General features: G+C 41.2%; 1 pseudogene across 1 annotated transcript in view; it reads right to left on the bottom strand.

Moving 5' to 3' along the window:
* Window positions 1-382: 382 nt before the first annotated feature.
* LOC149748561 (uncharacterized) overlaps window positions 383-26,537 on the bottom strand; it is a 91,970-nt pseudogene continuing 65,815 nt past the window's right edge. The window contains exons 2-3 of the transcript XR_016393990.1: window positions 6,853-16,648; window positions 383-5,331 (exon numbers count right to left, since the gene is read on the bottom strand). The product of XR_016393990.1 is annotated as an uncharacterized LOC149748561 (transcript). The remainder of the gene's footprint in view (window positions 5,332-6,852; window positions 16,649-26,537) is intronic.

Genomic DNA, 26,537 nt, shown 5'->3' on the forward strand with positions numbered 1-26,537 from the left:
ACATTTTGGACCAAGATTCATGCAGTTCACAAGAACCAGCCCTTCCTCCAGCATATTTCAGAGTCTTCTCCAAATGCCTAGTCCTCCTTCCTGATACTTACATTTCACATTACAATCAAGGATGAACAGAGCCCGTAGGAGACGGTGACCTCCTCCCTAATTTGGAGGTATTTTCCTCAGCGGCGCCCTTCTATCTTCTGTGACCTCAGCGGCACCCCTCTATCTTCTGTGACCTCAGTGGTGCCCCTCTATCTTCTGTGACCTCAGCGGCAACCCTCTATCCTCTGTGACCTCAGCGGCGCCCCTCTATCTTCTGTGACCTCAGCGGCTAGTGATTTGGGCCCCACCCACTCCCACCCTCGTTCCTAAGTCGGAAGGATGCAGGATTTCTCAACATATCTGAACCAAGGAGATGTCGTGAATCTGCCCTCACAACCTATGTGAATGCCGAAATGATGTGGATGCCACATTTTATTTAGAGGAAAGATGAAACCTACTGTAAGACCATAGGCAGGGCAGGGTTGCTTCTTAGACCCTGACCTTACTCCTTAGGAATAAAGGGAGGGACAGTCTCACTGGCGTAGAACAGGCAGTGTTTGTCCGAGGACTCTATCTCAGCCATCCAATTCCAACTGATTGTCTTTCTTTTTATGTCTGCCCAACGGAATATGTCACTTCTTTTTCTCTAAGTTTTCTAAACATTATAATATCATAACGTTTAAAGGCTGGGAATGAGGAGAGAATGGGTACCTGCCCCCATCATCCATCCAGTGATAGATAAAAATTTAGGAATTTATTCACGACAGGACCTTATTGAGAAACACAAAATTGTCCCTACCCTGAAAAATTAATACAAATAATTTCTATTTAAAATGAAATTGCTTTTAAGGATCTTTTCCAATCTATCCCACCCTCTCTCGCTATAAAAATAAAAGCCTGCACTATTTTTGTAGCAAAAAAACATCTCCCCTTCCTTTGAGTTGTACCCAATTCCCAGTGACCTGATGACTTGATTTAGTGGCAGTTACCTATAACTGAAGACAGATTTTGGCCCCAAGGAGTTGCATGCTATAAAGTTCAAATAAATTCATTTACAAATCTCATAAAAAGAGGTGAAAATACTTTCTCATCATAGATAAAGGAAAAGAAAGTACATGTAAAGATTGATTGTCATTTGTGAAGTGTTCAGTTGGTAAAAATCGGATCATTGTGACAAAGTGTTTGACAAAGCACCTGTAAACGACTCCAGTGTAATAAAGCAAGGTTCTCCTCCCCCATTCTAGGCTATTTTTGATCGGAACCGGAAGGATGAGCTGCCTCGGTTGCAATTGGAGTGGATCGATAGCATCTGTATGCCTTTGTATCAGGTAATCATGACTTGGGAGGGTCTGTGTGTCCTGACCAAGCCAGGAAAGAAGAGTGTGTATACCGCACTTTCAGAAGTATTAGTTTTAGGACACCTTTCCAGGGTATGTGTGTTGCCTAAAAAGGTTGCAGCTTATCTTTTCTCAGATTTCTGATTGGTCCCCTGGGAAGATTTGGTACTCGGAGGCCGGAGACGACCCGAGTTCTCCTTGGGCCTCAACTCCCTCATCTATAAACCAAGGATAGTAATATTTTATCTCAGTATTTCCCAAACTGTGCCCCATGGGACATAAGTATCCACCCATAACTTTTCAGAAAAAGCTCTCAGGCCCAATAATTAGGGAACCTCTCCTGCACATTAAAATACTGAAGGCTCGGAGAAGTCCTTTGGAAAAGAAACACGTTTAACCTTGATTAATTCTGAGTTTCTCAAACATCTGACCATAGAAATCTCATTCAGTTTTTTTACGTTTTTCTTTTACTTTTATTAATATCATGTTAGACATGAGAGTTCCATGAAACATGGTTTTCTGCTCTGACCCCATGGTCTGGGCCACAGGGTTTTGAAAAGCCCCTTCCATCTTAAGCCTCTGTCTGAGATGCATGACAAATGGCAACCACTGAAACCTGAGCAAGGCACACTCCCTGTTTCCAGCCCTGCTGCGTGAGTTTGGGACCCTGCTCCTGGCAAGGAGACTAGTGTCATCAGCTTTGAATGTTCACACTCCACTTTTTGAGCAGAATTAGGGCTGACATGGGTTAACACTCACAGTTTAGTGTGCATTGGCTTTTAATTCTGCTGCTAAGTATTTGCTTTCATGTGTAAAGCCTGGCCAGTTCTTTACCCCCTACCTACCTCAATCAGACTGAGCTGCCGTTTTAACTTCAAAGTGAGAAACACATGCAGGGAAAGCAAAACGGCTTCATTTCTCACTCTAACTCCATTAAAAACACAGTATTGTTTTTTAAGGACCTTATAACCATTAAGTTTCAGGCTTATCTACCACTTCACTTTCAGCACTTCTAGGGACTGCTGAGCCCTGTCACATTACTCTAAAAAAAATAAAAGTAAAAAATAAAAAAACCTAGAATACTGTCTTGAAGATGGAAATGTAATTTTTAATGACTATAAGCAACAAAAGTTCTTATTTGTATTATATTATCCATTAAATACATGACAGCATAAAATCAGACAAGTAAAGCTTTAAAATAATCTAGAATAGATTCTTTTAGTTATACATGGGACATAATGCTCTTTTATTTAATAATGAAAGTTTGGATGAAAAATCAAGAATGATGTCTATGATATTATAAGAGGATCCTCAACTCTCTTTTCTCCCATCTGCGTCTCCCGCCCTCACTCCTCTGGTGTCTCTGAATAAGCTGGGTCCCCATGTGTAAGGCCCATCGCTGTTGTGTCAGGTATACCTTGCTTTGCTAAATTGCCCTTGACCACCCATGTTGAATTATTATTATTTTTTTGAATTATTTTTTAACATTATTCATTTTGCTGTGCACACTTAGGCCATAAATGAGATGAATTCTTGAAATTAATAAATTCCTTTTACTGTGGGTAAAGCTTAGGAGGATGAAGACATGTATTTGTGGGGCTGATAAATTTTTGGTATTAGTCTGAAAAGCTACTTTGGAATGAACCCAACTCCACACACCCTTCCTGTGTGATTAGTTACCGTAAATGCTGGAAAGGACTCTCGTGTGCTTTTCCATGTTAATTTAAGTGTTTCATTACTGGTTCACAATCATTTGGGCTTACTTTTGTACTTCCCATTAAATACTTTGAAATCTTCAGGTTAAAAAGGAAGTTACTTGAATTTCAAATGAAAATAGCAGCTTCCAGAATTTAAGGAGTAATATCAACCCATCATATTATCATTCCTGATTTTTCACATCTGTTTTACTTTACTCCCTACCTGTGACATTAGATACACCTGCTATTTTTAGCCACAGGAAATTGACATATAGAAAGCTTAAGTGACACTCCCACCAAATTCGCTTTGTCCTACTCATCTGTGGCCTTGGTTTTGATGTAATGGCCTTTCTACTGCCTCACTTCACCTCTGCTGGATATCGTCCCACAATCTTTTCTTATTTAACTGGGGAAAGTCATGGCATTTAAAGAGGAATGCGGAAGGAGCTGTTTATAAAAGTTCAAATTCATACCTGCTGCTGGATCTTCTCAGTGAACAAAGCATGAAAATCATGCTCTTTTTTAAAATTCCTTATCATCACTTATTTTTTTCATCTCATGGATTTCTTTTATAAATTCTTTATAATGCTTTATAATTTATATATATATATATAATATATATAATTTTGAAACCAACATTTCAAAAAGCCCTCAGACTGAAACCTTGCAGAGTGACTTTAAGTATGCCCCTTGAGAGTCCTCATTTTGTCCCATCTCAAGCAGTTGGGTGTTTTTTTATTATTTAACTGTGAGAGTTAATGTGAGATTATTTAATCTCACGTTAACTGTTGATGCTCCAGAAAGGTAATGGAATCCCTCAGTGGGCAGGAATCACCATGAGTGCGAAGACACAAAATCTTGAGGAAATGACTCACGAAGCAAGGAAGGTCCCTCCTATGACACTGGTCAAATGTCAAAATGTCTGCAGGAACTCAGGTTGTTGCTGAGAGATCAGTTTGGGGTTTTTAATGTGAAAGTGCAGTGATAAGGAGTCTGAGAGGATACAGGCAAACGGGAAGGTATGCAGATGGCATGAATCCCAGACTGTGAGAGGTGACATAGTCTGCGTTATGGAACAGAAGAATCCAATGTGGCTTTGCTGAGTCAGTCTGGGCAGAGGGCAAAAGGATACAGAACAGTAGCTATGAGACCAAGAGATGTCCTTGTAATGGCCAGGGCCCTGCTGACCCCAAGGTGGGGCAGGTTTGGGTGGCAAGAAGCCTCATGTAGAGCCTGAAGCAAAATGATACGTACATCATGACGAGGACCCCCCTTGCAGGAGGAGCAGTGTGGAGAGATGCGGTCCAGCAAAGGCAGAGGCCAAACAAAGGCACTGTGTGCCTGAGGCTTCTGGGCGCAGCCTGGGACAGGACGGGGCTTGTGGAGGCGAGGGCGGAGCGGCAGCTGGGCAGTAGATGCAGATATGGTTTCAGTGCAGCTTTTTGACTTCTTTGACTTTCACTGGGTAAATCGGTTTCACTTCATGGTTTTGAGAGGGTTGTGCTTGGTCAAAGTAGATCAAGCTCTTTCCACTTTCGCTCCAGTTTGCTGAGTTTTGTCTCTCCTCCAAGCAAAGGGTAGATTATCAATACTCTCTGGTGCCTGAAGGGCTGTTTATAGGTGGGAACCCACAAAAAGTACAATGGTACATTTTGGATGCCCATTACACTTAAAATCAAAACTCTTACCTCTGGGACAACTTCAATTTCCAATCTGTGCCTGTGTTGAGGAAAAACAAGGAGGACCCCCCCCAAACCCCCGAAATCTATTCAGTAAGTTTCCTAAGCAATCTAGCAATTGACTGAAAGTGACTGGCAGAAAATATGTAGATATGTCTAATAAAGTAATAGGTAGGGAAAGCACATGCAGAGAACAGTCCCAGACCCGTGATGACTCTATAGTAGGGAGATGTGACATGCTTATATACATATGTTTATATGTGAGTATAAAATTCTCCAGAACTTGCTCATCTTTTTAAGCTTATGATTCCAAACTTTTCCTTAAAAAAAAAAATAGAAAATTGTGCTGACAGGCAGAAGTCATGATTTATCTGTGACAGCATTTAAATCAGGAAACATATAGGAAGCCAAGAGTGGGCAGGGAACCATCAAAGCGTGTTCCCCCAAGAGAAGACTAAAACCCTAGTTAGTTAGCTCTGTCCTAGCAGGGTATCTCCAAGGAATACATTGACATCTGATTCCTGTGCTTTCTGCTGTCTTTGCACCCCGCTGGGGATCCATTAGCCTGCTGCTCAACATCTTTGGAGGAATAAAAAACAAAAAGAAAGAACGAAGAAAAAAAAAAAAACAAAAAAAACCAGGCACCATCAAACTTTGAAGTCACTGCTGCACCAGCCTTAGGGATAAACAGAATACCTGATGTGGCAGCGTCACACTGAGCCTCTCTTTGCAATAGTGGGCAAAGTTTTTGCCCTTTATTTTCATTCTCAACTCAAACCTCAGTGTACCTAGAATTTCAATGATACACTGTAAACCATTATAAATCTTCTGTTTGTTAAGGATTGAGGGATTTAATTTTTATTATGAACATAATCAGATTTTCAGCTCATCTCAAACTGGCTCTTGATTTTGGAGTGTTTGACAGATAATGCAAACGGCTTGACTTGGACAGGATCTAGCTGGAATAATTCTCTCTCTCCATTAAAAGAAGAGTTAGGCAAGAGTGTTGTCTCTTTATAAAAATGTCATGGGGTTTCTGCAACAGGCAGGGCTTCTGAAGTTATGATAACAGTGATTTTTGACTTTTTTTCTGCCTTCAGCTGTAATGGTTGTTTTGGAAAATGCATTCCACCTGATGCAGTTATTAGTATGCTCTCTGGGGACTTCCCCAGCGGTCCAGTGGTTAAGACTTCGCCTTCCAATGCAGGGGGTGTGGGTTTGATCCCTAGTCGGGGACCTAAGATCCCACATGCCTTGTAGCCAAAAAACCAAAACGTAAAACAGAAGAACAAATTCAATTAAGACTAAAAAAAATTTTTTTAATATGCTCTCTGAAAAGAAGGGAGGAAAAAGAATCTTTAAAATATAGTTGAAGTTGTAGAAACTGGGAGTTAGAATTGATAAACTGGAAAAGAGGAAGGTGCTACTCCAAGACAATTTTTCTGGATACCAATAAAAGTACTTCAAAAACAACTCGATGTTCCCCAGATGGCTCATGCCTTGTGTTCAGTGTTTTTCAAAAAAGAAAAAGTAGTGAGCTACAGAGTGACTAGTTAGAATATAACATCATCTCCTCTTAAAAACTTACAAGGAATGGAATGTGGTTAGAGAGGGAAACAATTTCATCCCATACTTAAAAAAAAAAGTAGGACACCACCCAAAGCAGTTTCCTGTAAATGTTTTCTGTACGACTTCTAGTATTCCTGTGAATGAGAGAAAGAAATAGTTGACGCTGATTTCTTATTTGCCCTACAAAGGGGGGACATATATGGAATGACATCATATATAACTCGAAAAACTCAAGAAGAAAGAAAGAAAGGGAGGAAGGGAGGGAAGGAGAGAGGGAGGGAGGGAGGGAGGGAGGGAGGGAAGAAAATAACTTCCTATATTCTCTATAATTTATATTTATCTGGCTCCACCTTTTCCTGGTGATGGGCAGGGGGGAGGGCGGTGTTCAGGGACTGGTACTTAAACTTGACAATTAAAGTATCTCAATTCCTTCCGGTTAAAACAAGTCCTTGGGAAGACTAAAATGTGAATTGTTCCCAGTCAGAACCATTTCTTCTCCCTAGCTGACATCCAGGCGCCAGGAGAGCTCACCTGTCTTTGTTAGGGTTCCGTGACTGGGGGGGAGAGGGACCGAGTGCACATGCAGCCTCTGGGGTCAAGGCTCTGGGCGTGATGCCGAGCTGGCCTCTGGAACTGTGGGGTGGGCGCAGTGAGCACTTCGTGGAGGGCCTGACCACTGGCTCTGGCTGCTGCAGACCCTGGTCCATGCAGACCATGGCAAGCCGCCACCAGCTTCCTGCTCAGCTGGTTCTCTGCCATTGCTCAGCCTGCAGGCACGCATGAACCCCCAGCTACTTTCTCTTCACCCTGCCGTCCACACAAGAGCTTCCTCGGTTCTTTCTAATATGCCGCCTGGGTAGTGTCAACTCGTTCTAGGAAAGTTCTGTCATTTTCCTGCTCTGAGATTCAAGAGACAAGCCTTCCCCTCACCCCCAGGGTTCGACCCCCAGGGAACACAGAGCCAGGACACTCACTTCTGATCCCATTCTCCCCCCCTCACTCCCTTTCTGTCTCTCTCCCTCCTCCTCCCCTTTCTCTAACACCCAGAATGGAAAGTTTTTGAATTTCCTTTTCCTAGTTTAATGGGAACTCTCCTTATATAGTCTCCTCTGTGCTCCCCACTCCAGAACTTTGTACTCAGACTTGATGATTTGACCTAGCCAGGCTCGGTTCCTAAGAGATAGAGTTCTGGAATTTAGAAATCCCTTTTCTCACCACGCAAAGCTGGCATTGAGAGTTATTCTCTCTGAAAGCTAGGCGATGATAGTTCGCTGTTTCTAGCTGGGAACCACCGCTTGCCTGGGGGAGGAAAGCCTACTGAGCTAATGGGCGGGAAGCCACGGGCATCACGATTCAAGCAGAACGAAAATACATTGGTTTAATATTTTCAAATTATTGTCCTTGTTACATATGCTATACCCAAATCTGAGTGCTGATAGGAAAACCTGTTCAAAATTTTCTATGTACTATTAGTCAAGTACAAATGGAAGAGAAATATAAACATTCAAAAGTGTCAGTTTTATGTAGTTTATACCCTGTCTTCCAAACTTTTGCCAAAATGATCTTCCTTTTTAAAAAATATCAGATCATGGTATCCTCCTGCTTAAAATCCTCAGGTTACTACCACAATCTATAAGATACCTTCCAGATTCCTGGGGTTAGCCCTCTCATTCTGAGGCTCCCTGCCTCTTGGCCTCATCTCCTGTTACCCACGCACCATTTGCCCCAAAGCACAGGACTCACGAACCCTTTTGTCCATTTTGCCTTTGCTTATACCTCCCTCCCTCTTCTTTCTGCCTGGAAGAGGGCAGCTCAAACTGTCACCTCCTCTGTAAAACCTTTACTCCTCCTCAGCATTTCCACTCTATCTCTTCATAACCACACGCAACACTCTGTGTTGTGGTCATCTTTCTGTCTGTCTGTCTTTTCTGTCTTTCTTCCCTGTTAGACTAGTTTCTTGGGACCATCATATTCTTGGTACCCAGAATGGTGCCTAAGTATATTCAAACTGCTGTTTGTTGAATAGAGTGAAGAAACAGAAGAGTGAACGATGAGACACAGGACGCAGAATTAATAAGCAGTGGAATGTACGAAGTAGGGTTATAATGTCATTTTAAATTATCATCTGTAAATATATAAAACCTCTCATCAGAGTGTGCACTGTTATATTCCTGCCCATAATCCGAAGTATATGGCCTATGATGTCTTCTTAGAAAGTGGGTTAGTTCTCATCATGGTTGAATTGGTCCTTAATTCTAGCATAAAAAGACCAGTTTATAGCCATGAATTTTTCAGGGCTTTGACTTTTTCAACTAGGAAATACATGAAATTTTCTTTTTTCCAGCATTGGCAGAAAATATAGTCTTCTCATTATTTTAGTATTCAAGTTGATAGGGAGAGCTAGCACATATACACAGATTTCAAGAAATATTATATATTATCTAAAACACTAAATTATCATGATTAAAATATAATTGTTTGACTTAGAAGACTTTTCAGATCCTTTAGTGCCTAACAGTTATGAATACAAACACGAAATAGCAATGTGCTCTATAGGGTGAAGTGCTGAATAGCCCAGAGGGCTCATTAAGAGAAGAACATTAAAGTTCATGTCGCTTCCTGCATCAGGCATGGTATGTGGCTGGTGAAGGCATTTCACACCCTTGGCTACATCTCAGAGTTCTTCCTGAATACCTGACATGCCAGGCTGTTTGATTTGGAGAAAGTTTTCCACCTCCAAAAAATGACTTTGACTTGATAAAGCAACCAGCTCTGTATACATTTTCTTGTAAATAAAATGGACTTTGGTTTATTTCATGCAGCTTTTAAAAACCTGTTCTTTATACAGTAGGACTTAATTTCTATTCATATGCATTTTATGAGCTCAAAACTGCCATCATGAATCTATATTAAAACGCTGGAATCAGGTAAAAAAAGTTACAATATACTCCCTAATAAGGCTTTTTTTGGGGGGTGGGGGGCGCGTTGGTTCTTCATTGCTGCGCGCGGGCTTTCTCTAGTTGTGGCGAGCCGGGTCTACTCTTTCGTTGTGCTGTGCTGGCTTCTCTTTGCAGTGGCTTCTCTTGTTGTGGAGCACAGGCTCTAGGCATGCAGGCTTCAGTAGATGCATCACGCGGGCTCAATAGTTGTAGCACATGGGCTTCAGTAGTTGTGGCTCACGGGCTCTAGTGCACAGGCTCAGTAGTTGTGGCGCACGGGCTTAGTTGCTCCGCGGCATGTGGGATCTTCCCGGACCAGGGCTCGAACCTGTGTCCCCTGCATTGGCAGGCAGATTCTTAACCACTGCGCCACCAGGGAAGTCCCCTAATAAGGCTTTTGAGGGTAGAATTTAAGATAAGATCTACTTCTCCCTATCCAGCTGACCAACATAAATAACTCTTTTTAAAAGTGTTTATGCTTTGAAATCACGAAGCTAAAAATCACTTAACCGCAAGTCCATACAAGGCTTGGAATGTCGTCTTTACTTAAGTTACTTTCTAGTTCCTCAAGAAAGCGTATTTTAAACGTGGATTTACGTCTTCTTCATGGCCCTCTCTTCTGTGACTCTCTAAAGAAGAAAAAGGAAAGAAGGAAGAAAGGAAGGGAGGGAAGGAGGGAGAGAGGGAGGGAGGAAAGGAGGGAAGGAGGGAGCGAAAGAGGGAGAAAGAGAAGAAAACTTGCATTTTTCACTAGGAAATGAATCAAGTCCTCTTTTTAAAGACTGTTTTTTGCATTCCAAGTGCCTCTCCAAAATCTCTGCAATTTAAAGTTCATTTGAAGGGTCAGCATTGTTTTTGCTGCTGGGAACTGAGGCATGAGATAAACATAAAGCATTCTTATTACGCTATTGCCAAACAGAATCCTCTGTATTATTCAAAATGTCTCCTAAGAGAATTCAAGGAGGCAATATCTGGATCCTCAGCTCTCACTATTCTTATATTTCGTTAACAGAGCCGCAGCCGTAAAAATATTAAATAAATCACTCAAGGCACATTGCCCCATCTTAGCGAGCAGATGTGCTCAGAGGGAGCCAGGCTCTCAACCTCATGTACAATGAACATGGCAGCCCAGCTCTTGAGTCTGGTAGCCAGAGTCTAAAACGAAGTTAAAGACTTCTATCTGACTGAGTTTTTGGAAAAGAAGTTCAGTATTAAAGCCCATAAGAATACAAAGGTATCCTTATGCATACTTTTTCAATAAGCAGACGTTTATTGAATACTGACTATAGTGGCCACTGGATAGGGCTTAAATTTTAAAGTTTACAAAGCGCTTTTACATACACAATGTAATTTTACCCTAACTCTGTGAAGGAAGAAAATACTTCATTCTGAATCCTATAATGTCTAATAGTCTAAGTTTTATAAATGAGGAAACTGAAACCTACAGAAGCTAATGGACTTAACCAGAGTGAAGCAGTTAATACACAGCAGAGCCAGAATTTCGAAGCCAAGTCTTCTCAGCCTTACTTTGCTGCTTTTTCCCACTGCACTGCCCTGAGGAAGTGAAAGGCCATTCCATTAGTCCGGCAGTGCTCTACCTCTTTAAACCTCCCATTTACAAAGTAAAACTCTGAATTCTTCAGAGGGGAGGATACAGGGATCTGAGTAGAGATTCCAGGGAGAGTAATTGCTAGAGCACCGAATGGGCTACTGTAGGTTCTGTTCAACTGGTTACCAGAGAAATACTTTCTCAGAAAGACCTTATGTCAAATTGTCCTTGACCAAACACTTTCACCTGTAACTGAGTTGATGTTGCCAATAAAAGATGGTGGATTGACCTCCATAATTTATTCCACATCCTTCTGAGAATTCCATTCATAAAATAATATAGGAATTTTTTAAAGATATAAACTTTCTTACGAAATGGGAAGAGGCTGGAAGAATTTTAAGGAGCATGATAGAAAAAGCCTACAATGCCTTGAACAGTTTGTAAGTAAGGGTATTAACAACGTGCGATTGAGGACCGGGAAGGAAATGAGGAGTACAGGAGAGAAAACATACATGGCCTCAGAGCACACCTAAATCGTCAAGAGCAGACTGTGGGTAGAAGGAAGGACTCACATTCTCTTTCTCCTGTGATGCCCCTTCATACTGTTGTCCACATGCAAACACGTTTCCATCCAGGTACACCAGTGTATTCTGCTTTGGCCACTTAAGATAAAGTTCAAACATGCTTCCACATCCTTAACATAATTTTCATATTGTCCTTTGAAACGGCAGCCTAATATTCCAAACAATGACTTGTCATAATTTATTCAATCATTGCCTACTTTTTTTGGTTGTTTTGTTGTTGTTTTTGCTAAGTGACATAATTCTAAAATGAGTACCTTTGTTCAATATTTTATTGATTATTTAATGCTAAAGTGTGATTAGAAATAATAACGTTGCATTTCTTTAAAAAAAGATATAAACTCTCAAGGACAACAGAATGTGAGAGGGCATAAGATATCCTCAAATATTGGAGGCTGGAAAGGAAGTTATGTCCCAGGATGTCTGCAGAAGGGGACATCAACAGGAAGAGAGCTGATCTGTCTTTCAGAAGGAACAGGTTCAGGACTTTAAGGGTCCAAGTTCAGCCAAGAGGGGGTCTATTAATTTCCTACAGCTGCCTAGCAAAATACAAGAAACTGGGTGGCTTAAAACAACAGAAATCTATTCTCTCACAGTTCTGGAGACCAGAAGTCAGAAATCAGGGTGTCAGAAGAGCTGGTTCTTTCTGGAGGCTCTGCAAGAGAATCCATTCCACGCCTCTCTCCTGGTTTCTGGTGGTTGCCAGGAGCCCTTGGCGTTCCTTGGCATGTAGCTGAATCCCTCCAATCTCCAACTCTGTCTTCACATGACATTCTGCCCTGTGTCTCTGTGTTCCTGTGTCTTCACATGGCCTTCTTTTATAAGGAGACCAGCCTTTGGATTTAGCTCCATATGCTCAGCTTTCTTTTCACGGTGATCACCACTGGCTTGAATGAAAATAACTCCACTCTGCTGCTTTTTCAACACCTTTGGCCTTACAACGTGACTTTCTTCTTGGAGCAAGTAGAATTGAGGATAGTTAATATCAGCCTCTCCAAGAGTCTGAAACAAGGGAGATAGAGTATGTGGAAATGCTTCGGGAAAAGTAAACATTACATGCTAAAGCCCTCCATACATGTGAGCCATTATTCTTGTTATCACCATTAATATCATCTCTAAGCTTCAATAGCCTCTGTTGGAAGTTTGGATAGTAAATAGCCAAACTGCTGGTCTCACTAAGGTGTAGTGCGTCTATAACAACATTTCCTGAGCACTTCTTATGTGCCAGGCACCAGACTGACTTTACAAGCATTATCTGATTTAATTCTCTTAGCAATATCAAGTTAGATACGACTATCATCCCCCTTTTCAGATGAAAACTGAAACTACAGAGTTTCTGTAATTTGCCCAAGAATACACAGATATTAAGTGACAGAGCTTAGATTTTTTTTTTTCTGCCTTCAAATCTGGGCTTCTAACCGATAGGACCTTACTGCCACCTGAGATGATGTGTGAGCAGGCATTAATGTTATACAAACCTCAGGTCCTTATCAGGTCCCCTGAAACAGAAGCAACACGCTATTGTAATACTAGAATGTTCATCTAACAGTGAGCTTGCAGATCACCTGTAGATGAGGGAAGTGAAACCTTGAAAGGTCACCCGTGACCCGGCTTGACGGTGGCAAAGCTAGGTTTAGAAACCAAGACTTCTGACCTCCAGTGTAGGGTTTGTCTCAAGATACTCTGCCACGAACATATTGAAGCATATTGTCTCCAAGTGTTCAAAGCTATCCCGAAGGGACAGTTTAAAAAGGAAATCTATCTGAGTAGTGATGCAGATTTCAAACACACAGAAAGCAGATGGAAGCAGGGAGTTTGCTTTGAAGGACAGCATAGTGAACCAAGATGCCTCTAAGAACAGGGGAAATGGAATGAAAAGTCAGCAAACAAGGTAGAAAAGACAGCCCTGAGAGGGCCTGAGAAACTGAACAGAAAATCTGAAGGAAGATAAATGGATAATTTAACAGCCATTCAGTTTTTAAGAAAGACAAAGAACAAGCTACATTGCATCAGAAAAGGCCTAGAAATGATGATGAATGGGGCCCTTCAAATGAGTGGTGAACACAACAGAATCACAGTCGCCTGCACGATTCCCAGCTGAGGGCAAATTTGAGGAACTAAATAAGGATATGAGACTGATACGGATTGAAGAGTTTTTCAAAATCTGTTTAATGTCCAGGCAGGGGACATTGATCGCTTTTCAGAGGAAATGTTTAGGATCAATGAGGTAGTCGGCCCTTACTGGAACGTGGATGGAGGGAGGGGATTTACACACAACATTAGCACAGCGTGCATTAAGGTACTGAGATAATTTTTGAATCATGGTGCAAAGCACTATATTATTTTGATCTTTATGAAATAATATTTCTCTTTTTTATCCTTGTACTCGTAAGCTTTCTTTATCAACAATGAAATGACTTGCTATTGAGTAATTCTAACACATGATCAAAAGTTGCTAGTTCCTTTATCAGTTCACGTTACACTTTTAAGTAGAATATTTTACTGTTAAATAGTTTATACATGCCTAGTGAACAGAATTCAAAAGGTCCAAAAGGCACAAAAGTATTAGAGAAAAGTGGTCCTCCCTCACACTCCTGTCCCCAGGTCACCCAGGTCCTCTCCCTCAGGGCAACCACTATTAACCAATTTCGTCCAAAAACAGTCTATACAAAAGCAGAAATAGTGTTTTTGGCTTTTTCTTTTATTGAGATATAGTTTGTGTATAATACATATATGGATGTATACGTATACATGTATGTGTGTGTATATATGCACGTATACACATACATGAACAGTGTCTATCCTGCTCCATACCTTGTTTTCTTACACTTAATATATTTTTGAGGTCACTCCTTTTCAGTGTCCATATAGCAGCTGTCACATTCGTTTTGATGGCTGCAGAGTATTAGATCTTAAAGATGTGGAATAAATTATTTAATCAATAATTAATTATTTATGAACACTGATGTTGTTTCTAATAATTTGCTATTGTAAACAAAGTGCAATAAATATATTTGTAAATGCATCATCTTCATACTTTATTTGTAGGACAAACACCTGGAAGTGGAATTAGTGGGCATTTGGCATATGGGCATTTGAAATTTTGATAGGTATTGCCAACTTTCTCTCTGTGGAGTCTGAACCAATTTATATTTCTGCCAGCAATGGCTGAGGTGCCTCTCCTTCTACACTCTTACCATGACAATGTGTTATCAAACTTCTTGAATTTTGCTAATATGATGGTGCAAAATCTATCTCATGGTAGTTTTAGTTTGTATTTTCCATATCATAAATGAGTCTGATCATATTTTTAGTACAGATTTATTTACTTAGGAGCCATTTGTATTTTTTTCTGTAAACTCTCCATATTTTTGCCCATTTTTCTATTGGGCTGGTGGTCTTTTCTTATTGACTTGTAGGAGCTCACTATATATTAAAGAAATAGACCTCTATCTGTAGCAAAAGTGGCAAATATTTTTCCCAGGTTGTCATATATCTTTTCACTTTGTTTATGCTATACAGAAATACATTGATTTTATGTAGTCAAATTCATCTTTTTTTTTATGGCTTCTGGATTTTATGTCATACAGATCATGACTTTCCCATTACAAAATTATTAAAAAATTTAAATTCTCAGAACTTCTTTTAGTATTTTATGGCTTCATTTTTTTTTATTTATATCTGTGACTCATCTGGTTTTGCTTTATTTGATTGAATGTGAAGTGTGAGGTCAGATTCCAACTTTAGTTTTTTGTTGGCTACCCAGTTGTGCCATAAGTTTTTGACTAATCATTTTCCTTATGATTTAAAAGGTCACCTTCATCATATACCAAATTCCCTTAAATTTAATTCTATTTTTACTCTTTCTATTCTGTTGTATTACTCTGTCTGCCTAATCACACTCTTTTAATTAATATTGCTTTATAATATATTTTAATGATAAGCCTAGTTTCACCTTCCCCATTACTCTTTCAGTATTTTCTAGGTATTCTTGTTTATTTTTCCATATAAGCTTTAGAATTTAGCTCAAACACAAATCTAGTTTGTCTTCTTATTGGGACGCTTATTTAATCTTAAATGATCAATATCTGAAAGTTAAATTAACGTAAACCTTCCTAACATTGAAAAGAAGAAAAACGTTGCCTATTAGGAAGTTCTTGTTCATAAAATTCTAATGTTCCCTTCCTTAAACTATACTTCAAAAATTTAATTAAAAAAACATTCAGAGTATTGGTCCTGTTGTCCCCACACATACAAACTTTTCCCATATCTTAGTCTTTGGGAGAGTTAGCAATGCAATAAAGCCACAATAACATACCTTCCATCAGATCTTAAAGGTGACCCTTTCTTTGGACAAAAGGCCAGTGAATGATACACCCAGTGGTATGTGTAAAATACCCCTTTCTTTGTCTTCCTATTCTTTCTCCCCAAAATCTTTCTTTATTATGTTGTAAAATTAAGAAAAAGTAGGTTCTCTTACCATATGGAGAGAGACCAGTAAAATAATAGAGGATTTTTGTCCCCAAGGATGTTTACCTAAAGACAAAACATCTCTCATGGATTCTTTGGGTCTCGTTCGCTGTCGATCTGGGGCACTGGGATGCACAGACTTTGATGGTTCCCTCTCTGTCTCAAATCTGAGCCCTGTTTGGTGCTGGCATGAGGACCCCTTTAAACTCTCACAAGAAATGCTCAGGCATCATCAGATTTGCATGGCACTCCCTAAGCAGTTCATTAGTACAAATATCAGCTAAAAAATAGAAGGGCACATGATAATAGGGTATTCTAGAATCCATTCTAGGAGGTACCATGGTAGCTTACTGAGAACACCATTCACACTAAGGGCAAGGGATTCCACGTTTGTAAAACCCTCTCCCACACAGGCATCCTAGCCATTATGCTTGGAGAACCCTAGGGCTCAAGGCATGTGAGAAGTATACAAAAATATATACAGTAAACGAATGCTTGCACCTCAAAAAAATAAATATTTTAAATGGTTCTTTTTACACATTGAACTTTGCAAAAACAATAGATTATATATATACATATATATGTGTGTATATATATGTATATATATATGTCTATAAAATCTCAAGTGGCATAGTTTCACCAGAAAACATTCCAGTGTATGGAGAGGTGGATTGTTACCATGTGGCTGTGTTTTACTTACATGTTCCAACCACCTCTTACATGAAGCCCCATTCATCAAAGGCTGTGGCTTCTGGGTCAGCAGCTATTCCTTCCAAGTCAGATGTTGCCTACACAGTGAACATGATTGATTAGCTACCAGTGTGCTCTGAAAACCCAACCAACAGGATAACCTAGGACAGAATCCTAGAGGGGCTCATTATAACAGAAGAAGCCGTCTCCTTGCTCCTGTGTACAGGAGCCATCTTTAGGCCTGCCGTGATTTACCACTTAAAACCTTTATTTTCCCAGGGTAGGCTTGAAAAGAGGAGTCACAGATAAAAGATTCACTATCTACACCTAATGTTTGGGAGGTGGCGTGAGGCTGCCTCCCTCCTGTGAATTTGTCCTGAAGCAGTGCCGAGCACACTAGAACCAAAAAGTTGCTCCAGTGTCTGGACACTGTAGTCAAGTGTGAGACACGTGTCATCACCAACATCCCACTGAGATCCCTCGTGGGAAGACACCATGGGCTTTGTCCTCAGGCAGGCCTGAACTGACGTGACGTTCCAGCTCTGCTGTATACTTACCCATGTAAACTTTGGCCTTTTTAAGTTGATTTCCGCAATCTCAGGTTCCTTATCTGTCACAACAGGGTCAACAATACCAATCTCTCCGCATTGTTGTGAGGTTTAATGAGCTCCCATCTGGATAGGCCCCAGGATGGCACGTGGAACACTGGACACATTCAGTACTCAGTAGTTATTAGTTCATTTTGGCAAGGTGTGTTTTACTCTCTCTCACGGAGAGCGAGTGGGTGGCCTTCAGAGTAGACTCGGCCCACGGACACGTCTCATTCAGTTGAACACTGTTTATAACGTGTAACATATCCAGTTTGCCAAAGGCCCCACCATTCCCAACTGTATCATGCAGCCTATTTCATTCATCAACTTTACTGGCCTGGCCCGGTGGACATTGTATTTAAAACTCTTGCCCTGTATTATGGAAATAACAAAGCCGTTAATCCAAGGAGATTAAAATTCCTGCCTCATTAATTCCTAATGTTAATCTCAATTGTAAATATCATTTTCCACAAAGGAATCCCTTGAGCATGTAAATAAAATAAGCGAAACAAGAAACTTGAGAGATTAGGAAGGAAATGGAAAGGGAAAGAAAAGAGGGAGAGAAAATTTCAATAAAGCATTTTCACTTTTACAGTCACTATTAATCTGCTTCAAACCTAGGAAAGAAAATGATGTCTTTCTTTCTAAGTTATTAGTAGTACTGTAATTAGCTTTCAGGAGATTAGAATTGATGCTACAAACATCAGTGTTATAGCTTGGCTAGACTATGCCCTTAGGATTCCGATTACAGATCTGAATCATTCTTACGTTGGATTCTAATGAGCTTGCTTGCCCTCCTCATACTAAGTATTACCTCTGTGGCTTTATCATCTTTACTGCTAATTTGGGTAACTCTCTCACACTATTTAGATTTTAAGCTCTCAAATATCACTAACAAAACAGAAAGATCTGACAATATTTTTTGGCATTTGCAAAAATCAGACATAGCCAACCTGTTACTGCTGAATAGATACTACAACTGTTACTGCTGTAACAGATCTGCAGAGTTAATATCACATATAGAAAAATAGTTTTCTCAACTGGAAAGAGGCTCTCACCCGATGTGATAAATGTGGAGTGACACTGAGCTTCCACTAAGGAGAAAATAACAGCTAGTTGCTGTTTTTCCTTTCTGTCTGAGTTCACCTGGTCCTTAGGAAAAACACAGGCTAAATTGATGCCGTCACCCGGGTCCTTTGAGTCCTCCTTATTGGAAGCCGAAGCCCTGTAGGTCAGCTGACTTTGCCACCAGGGGGAGTTGGCATCCTCTGTTAGGGTCTTCTGAGTCCCCATAGCATGGGCGGTTCAGACTCAGCAACATTTAAAACCTTTTAAAGAGTCTGTTTGGTAGACTCTGGGGGTTCAAGGAGAAGAGAGATAAGTGCTAGCTGGTCCCTGACTCTCATGAACTTGGGTAGAGAGGGCTGCCCGGTGAGTATTAGCAGCAACCTTTTATGCTGGGCAAGTTGAGACTCCCTTATGCCAGCCACCAGTTCAAAGTCTGGTGGGGGGTTTCAATCTCAAGTAATTCCTGGGGGTGACAGAGAACAATAAGGGACCATAGCAAAAGCCCCATGATTTGGAGCTCAGAAACTCCCTCAAATGAGTTTGAGCAGAAATGGGAATTTGTTGGCTCAAGCAACTGGGGAGCTTAGAGGTGCAGTTGACTGGGCAGCAAGTGGCCACATCCAGAGGATTCAAAGGATATCATAAGACAGACACCCCCCTTTCCTCTGCCTCCTAGTTATGTTTTGGTTTCATTCTCAACCAAGCTTTCCTCACACATCCTGGCAGCTCTAAGGTCACATGTTCATTCTAGGTATTATCATACCAAAAGAAAGAAGAAAAAGAAAGCCTCACTTCCAATAGTTCTGGGGAAAACCTTGCAAGACCTCTGATTGCCTTAGCTTGAGCCACATCCACATCCACATCCCTACACCAGTCACTGGTGTTGGTCAGGACTGAATTATGCTCCTACTCAGAGCACATGGAGTGGATTGTTACCTGAGGAAGGGTAAAGGGACCTTATATAGCCTCTGCTGTCTACTGCAGTTCACTTATAATCCACTGCCAAAAAAAGTTAACTCACAACTACCCGATGCAGGGGATCAATTTATTCAAGTATCAAGATGCCTAAATCCTTTGACACCTACACAGGTAGCCATAAAGTAGAGACCTACAACCTGATATCAATTCTCTCAATTAGGAATTGCATACGGCTACTAGTAACAGAGATCTGAAATCACAATAACTTAAACAAAATAGAAATTTACTTATCTCTCTGATAAAAATAATCCAGAGAAGTCAGTTCTAGGTTGCTATGATGTGGCAGTTCCATAGTCATCCCAGTCCCTGTTTATCTTTCCTTAGGACATGGCTGCCATACTCAAGGTTGCCTCATAGTCACAATATGGTCACTGTAGCTCCAGCCATCGTGTTAATATTCCAGCAGCAAGAAGGAGATAGGGGCAAGGGCAAAAGGATGCACTTCCCAACTGAATAAACTCCCATTTAAGAGTCTTCTCAGAAGCTCTTCTTTCCGAATTCTGCTTGCACCTCCCTGGCCATTCCTAAGCTTAAGGGAGGTGGGAAGGCAATTAGCAGTCTCTGTTAGAGATACCACAGTCCTTGTGGAGTAAATGACTCCATCCCCAATGGGACAGAAGTCATAAGGCTAGAACCTTTTAAACTCCATTGTGTTCTAGCCAGGGAAGAACCCAATAGAACACGGTGCCTGGCACAGGTACATGTGTGACATATATAAACAATTATTACTAATTTTCCATCTTGATCAAGTTACATACTAAAGCTTTATTTTAAAGGTGGTATTTTTAATGTAAATGTCTAAAAACATTTATCCAAAGAAGTCTTGGCTCACTTCTGTGTTCACCATTATTGTTTATTTGTTTTCCAAAGCAAGTTTTAAAAACTGCTGGAAGCCTCCTGTGGTAGTTAATACATTATCTTAAGTAATTTAATGCAAATTAATTTTTGCACAACCTTGGGTTTCGAAGGCCACTGAACTGGGGAGGGGAGGCGTGAGGTTTGGGGGAATCTGCTTGCTGCCTCCCATCTGGACCCACAGCCAGCTCTGTCTGCTCTCACATGTAGTAACTAACACTTCAGCTACTCCCCTGCCAAACACACCATGTGGAGTTTAGCTTATTTCCTTACTCAGAAAAATGTTAAGATGCATAGAAAGATGTGTATTTCAGGTTTTCTAGAAGACTCAAAGGGATTATTTTAGCATTTCAAAATTCTGCTTTTGTACCATAACTCAGATTTTCCATTGGGCTTTATGGTTCTTTTCTTTTCTGTGTTATTTCTGGCTTTCATTCCCTTTTAATCCCACAATTCACCTTTTCTGGTAGGGTCTTACAACACATTCATATCATATGGGAGCCACCCAAAGGTTCAGGGTAGAGAGCAGCCAGCTTGGCTGTGTGATTTTGATTGACCAGGATGGCTACAATGAGAGTTGATTGGACAGGACCCAGGGGAGGAAGCAGGGAGCCCAGGTAGGAGCTGCAGGAGGTTAAGGCAGTGGAGAAGTGAGGGCAGCCTGAAGTAGGGTGGTAGGAATGGCACTGGACTGACACACGGAGACAATTTGGAAGTAGGATTGAGAGGACTTGGTGATAGTTTGGATGCGGTGGAAGAGGCAGAGGTCATGGATGATCCATAGACTGCTGGGTTGGGCAGTTGGGTGGAGAGGTAATGCTTAGCTCCCTGAGGGAGTAAACCTGAGAGCAGAGGAGGGTTCGGAGGAAGGCGATGAGTTCAGTTCACTGGCTCTGACCTTTACAACACAATGGAAGAATAGAAGGTTGACAAGCCAATTGGGATTCTTAGCAACTACAGCATTGCAACGTGACATGTAAAATTCAGGAATATGTCAGACTCAATGATGAATAATCTTTACCTTTGGGAACCAAGAAGGATTAGCAGTTCAACAATTCACTAATTTAAAAGTTTGGGTTTGCTGCACAATTAGCCACTTCTCTCTGAAGTCACATAGCTTAAGTAGAAGCCTCCTTTGTTTCTTGGAGAGAGGTACTCTTTACACATGTGGCTGGCCAGTCTCGAGAATTCAAGAGAATTTCAGGAGCTGCCACCACTTGCATGCGTTCTTGCCCCTTCTGTTGATGGTCTGAGCAGAGATGACACCGGCTGGTCATGTCTTCAATTACTTTCCTTTTCAAAATACCAATGCCCAAGTCAGCTTCTGGACATTCTCACCCAGGAAGTTAAATAATCATGTTAGAAAAGTGATCACATCTTCATTACAGGGATATTGCCTCAAACAAGATATCTGAGAGGGGCTCCAAGTTTATTTTCATATTTTATCAAAAAATTGATATTTAAAAAATATTTTAATTTCTTTCTTCTCTGCCATGCATTGTATCTCTTAGTTTCTGATTATTTCTTTTGGGTAAGGTGGGGATGGAGGACAGCAGAAAATATAATTCTTATTGCCAACACTCTGGAAATACATGAGTCAACAATAGGAAGTAAAAACCATCTTCCCTCTTTGTCTTTTAAAAAAATAAATAAATAGCCAGCTCAGATAATTTCCTCAAAGTTTTTTAAAGGTATTAATGACGTAGTTGGACATTTTCAGGGTTCAAGAAAATCTGGTTTTAATTTGGTGGTGTTCCTCTCTCCCCTCTGCAAGACTGTAGGTGCAGGGACTTTTTCTAAGAGCATGGCTTTCTCTGCTTATTCCCCTGTCCCACATCTGCCTCCATCTGTCCAGCAGTTGAGCTCCAAGAAGTGATTGTGGTCAACTAATAAGCACACATGGGGCCAGATGACAGCAGATGTGGATACTGATGGCAGTGGGAAAGCAAGAGTCACACTCCTAGCAGCTTAGCGAACTGATAAAAACAAGCTCTCAGCAATAATGGTAATAAGACAGAATACTATATTCATTTCCCAAGGGGCTCATTCTCAGGTTGCTTTTACCGCAGGATCTTGTAGCAGGTCAGAACGTACTGACCCCACTCGTCCTGGCCTTACCCCATCCTCCTGCCACTGCTCTGTAGGTGGAGTAGAGGAGGGGTGCTGTTCCCAGAGATGACTGAGCTCAGAGCTAGAGATCCAAAGATACAGGCCTTGATTCCAGTCTCCCTTGGAGCTCATGGGCTAGTACCCAAGACAGAGTTGTTTAAAACCAATTATAGGGACTTCCACTGCTGGACCAGAGTAACAGGGGGAAAAGAAAACCACCAAAAAACAAAAACAAACAGAAAAATACATAAAACAACAGTTTTCAGACACTGGGCCACAACACAATACAGTGATTCCTGAGAAAGGGGAACAAATGAAATGGGCCCTCCAGGTGCCCCAGCTTACTCCCTGGGGAGGGTGTCCAGGCCACAGCACGGGGAGGGGAACCCAGGCAGAGCTCGATGGTCCCACTGAGATGCGGAGGCAGAGCCAGGAACCTGGGGAGGCCAAGGAGGTGAGAGTCCCCAGGGAAGAGCAGCAGAGAAGAGAGGGCTCCAGAGATCTGCAGAGGCCCCTTGAGTCTTCGGTGCTCTTCACCCCAGGCATGTGAGGAAACCACTGATGCTGGAGAGCACCAGCAAAAAGGAGAAGGCAGAGTAATCCTCAGAGCTCACCCAGGCAGAGGAGTAGTCCGTGGTCCCACCACCCAGAATTTTAGAGAAAAACCCTGAAATAGATGAAGTTCTGGGTACAGTTCTCAGAAGATTACTGTCTCGGTAGTGGGGCCAGACTAGCCCTAGACTAAAGCTGCTCTGGACCCACCTAGCAAAGCTTAAAGGCATGCCTCAAAAGGATCGAATTATTATTTCCAAGTAACCATCAAAACTGCATTCTCCAATAAAACTGAGAAATGTTTAAAGAAATTTAAAAAAAGAAAAGAAAATCAGGAACCCAACAACATAAAATTCATAATGTCTGATATCCAATCAAGAATTGCCAGGCATGCAAAGAAGCAAGAAATCTGACCCATAATGATGAGAAAAATCAACCAGTACAGACTAAGAAATGACACAGATCATAGAATTGATAAAGAAGGACATTAAGACATTTATTACATTTTATATGTTCAAGAGAGTAGAGGAAAGATTGGGCATGAAAAACAGAGTCATGGAAGATATAAAAAAAAGACACAAATCAAACTTCTAGAAATGAAAACTACAATTTTTAAGAGGAAAACTACACTAGATAGGATTCACAGCAGATTAAGCTCTGCAGAAGAAAAATTCAGTGGCATAGCAATAGAAAATTGGAATTTGATCCCTCTCCTCTCTATATACTCCAGATACTAATTTCTACAGTGTGATTAGTCTCACTCAAGCATTATCATAATAATGTTGTTCCACAAGGTTCTGCTTTCACTCCCTCTCTGAAAGAATCACTGCAAATGATGAGGGAATCAACCTAATTAGACATATATACATTATATATATATATAAATATATTCTATGTATTTATGCTTACATAGGCATAAAATGTTTATTGAAGGATACCCAAGAAACTGGTAACATCAGTTGCCTCTAGGGAAGGAAACTAAGTCTCTGGGGCAGGGATGAACGGAGATTTTAACACTATGTTTTGTACCCTTTGTATTCATTGGACTAGTGAATGTGTTACTTATTTAAAAAATAAATAAAATATGGAATAAGCTGTATGTGCTGGTCACAAGTGGACTCAACAGTGGAGTGTGAAAGGAATGAAGAAGCAAGTGGCCCCTCAGCCACCTGGATGACTAGGTGCCCAGGGCTGTGTCCCCACGTCAGGCAAGTATCCAGGGTCCTGTTTGTGATGGGCCAGGGTTGGGGAGCTGCAGTGAGCTTGGGAGTCTCAGTGATATCCATACACAGCCCAAGTTGGGTTTTGAGGTCAATAAATCAATCCTAACCTACACTTGGAGCAGCACATGAGTCATCAGCCTACTGCTCAGTAGATTCGAGTTTAAAGGGAGAGCACCCCCCCAAAAAAAAGGGAGAGCGCCCCAAGGATTAGAACCATCAGGTCGATTACAGGGATATAGTTTTCAGCTCAGTATAAAGAACAACATTCTAAAATCAGAACAAAGAGTAAACTGACACCCCCAGCCAGGGAGGTAGTGAGTTCACTGCCTCCGGACGTGTTTAAACACTGAATGGTCACACCATGGGGATGTCACGGAAGGGACTCAGCATCCTGTGGTGGATGGTGCCACACACATAACCTTTAGAGTCCCTCTGTGTGTACAGGGAGAGTGGGCAGATGGGTGATGTGTCCCCTTTCTCTTTTGCTAAGAGTAGAGTTAGTCAAACGAGACAGAGACCAGTAGCATTTGCACAGAACTCATCGGGTGTCACTCGCTGATTGTTTGTAGGAATACCCATATCTTTCTAAATACTGGTAGCAATCCTCTTGCTGATGGTACATTGCACGTAATCACCGTAAACCTTGGAATTTAGGTTTGTGGATAATCCCTTGCCTTCCTAATATTCTAATAGCTCCGTATTCTTCCAGCTAACTGCATTTATATAACAAATTTATAGTGTAAGAATAATTCTTCAAGATGAGATTCTTGCTACCTTTGCCTAGAACCAGCACCTGACTAGAGGAAAACGATATTCCAGTGTGGCAAGTCTGTGTTTAAGGAGAATATGAAATAAAGAGAAGGAATTCTGAGAAATAATGTACCCCCCCCCCAAATTTTTTTTATTCAACACAAAGAAAGGAAGACAGAGAACAAAGAGCTAGATAAAGGAAAGCAATCTGTTCGGGGCTAAGCCGAATAAACTTAAATAGTTTAAGGAATAAATTGGTGGAGTAATTCGAATCATGGGCAGGTGCTATGAACGTAATTTAGTAAACACTCGGGAACCTGCCAAGGAAGAGAAAAATGTGTTGCTTTTGAGATCATTTCCCAGCAGCTTCATAAAAGAAAACTGATTACAGGAATTTAATAAGTAAAACAGAGCCAGAACTATAGTAATCAAATGAGTTTTTAATTACATTTCATGCAGAAAAAAATTCCAATTTGTGCTCCTGGGATTAAAAAAAAAATAAGTTCTAGAGAAATGCTTTTGTGGCAGGAAAATAACATAAACACTAATTTCCATAGGAATTATAGTAGTCAGTTTAATTAAAAGGCTTGATCAGAGCGAAGAGGAGCCAGTGCCAAACTATACTAAAAACCATGGCATTCGTCCCCACCTCTTACACTATTGTCTAAATAAAATCACTGCATTAAGCAGAACACAGGCACCTGCATTTTTCTCATGGATGTAAAGGGGATTTTGATCACTGCCTGAGTTATTATGTTGCTGTGATTTATTATCATATGGCATAACAAATACATCTGGTTTCAAATTAGACGTTGTTGCTTGGTGTGATAAACATCGCTTATAAAAGCGAGAACATGCTGTGTTTAAGGGACACGAGTGTGAGGGGACACTGCCACGGTGGAGCGCTCGCCGCTCAACAGGATCCTTGCGTATTTCTGGGCTTTCAAACCCCCGCTTACCTTACATCTAGTTACACTTCACTTGTATCCCTGAAACTCCCCAGAGCGGAGGGTTATTTGAGGGGATACTTCAGGTCCTCCTAACAGGTGGTTTGCAGTCATGCTTAGGGGATTATCCTCAACAGAAAGAACTATTATTCTTCCTGTTGGAGGACTTCGCTCTGGAGTACCCGCTAACTACGGGTCCGGCTTGGAGAAGGCTTTTCAGGAGGTGTCCTGCAACCACGGTGGTTTAGTCACCGGTCACCTTTTGTTCCCCTTGTGATGAATGAGACACACCTGCAGGGTGTCCCCATGGGACTGGGAGTATAATCTCTGGCCACAGAACGCTGACCCAAGGCATTAAGCGGGACCATTTTCTTTCCAGGGGCTAAAGCCCCGCAGCCCCGTGATCCCTGTTTCCTTCATTGCTTTGTTCCCCCAGAGGAGTGATCCACATTTTGTGAGGCTGAAAGTTTGTACCATTTGGGAGTTGGGGACCCTTTTTTAAAAATAACACAAAATTAAGTGCAAAAAAGAAATATTTAGAAGGGTCTCCTAAAAGTGAGGACCCTGAATCCTGAGCTTCCTTAGCCTTGTGGTCAGTCGGCCTCCAGCCCCACCCTACATTTTCTCTCCCTTCTCTCTCCTGCACCCCTCCATCTGTCCCTCCCTTCCACACCCCTTTTTCTTTTCTCTCGTGTCTATTTCCATGCATATTCTCATGGTGATCTGTACATTTAGCACAGTCCCCAGATCCTGTGCTTTAAAAATGAGCTTCTCTCATCTCAGGATTTCACCTGGCCTTTCTCATTCACGTGAGTCCACCCAGAGTCATCTCTGGTGGAGCAAATGGTAGGTTTATTTTTGTAAAAATTTCAGTTCCTGATCTATTGAGATCTGGAGCCCTCCCTAGCAGGCAAA

The sequence above is a fragment of the Delphinapterus leucas genome, chromosome 8, assembly GCF_059928025.1.
Source record: "Delphinapterus leucas isolate spDelLeu-1000000601 "Yukka" chromosome 8, BTC_Dleu_Yukka2, whole genome shotgun sequence".
NCBI classification, from domain to species: domain Eukaryota; kingdom Metazoa; phylum Chordata; class Mammalia; order Artiodactyla; family Monodontidae; genus Delphinapterus; species Delphinapterus leucas.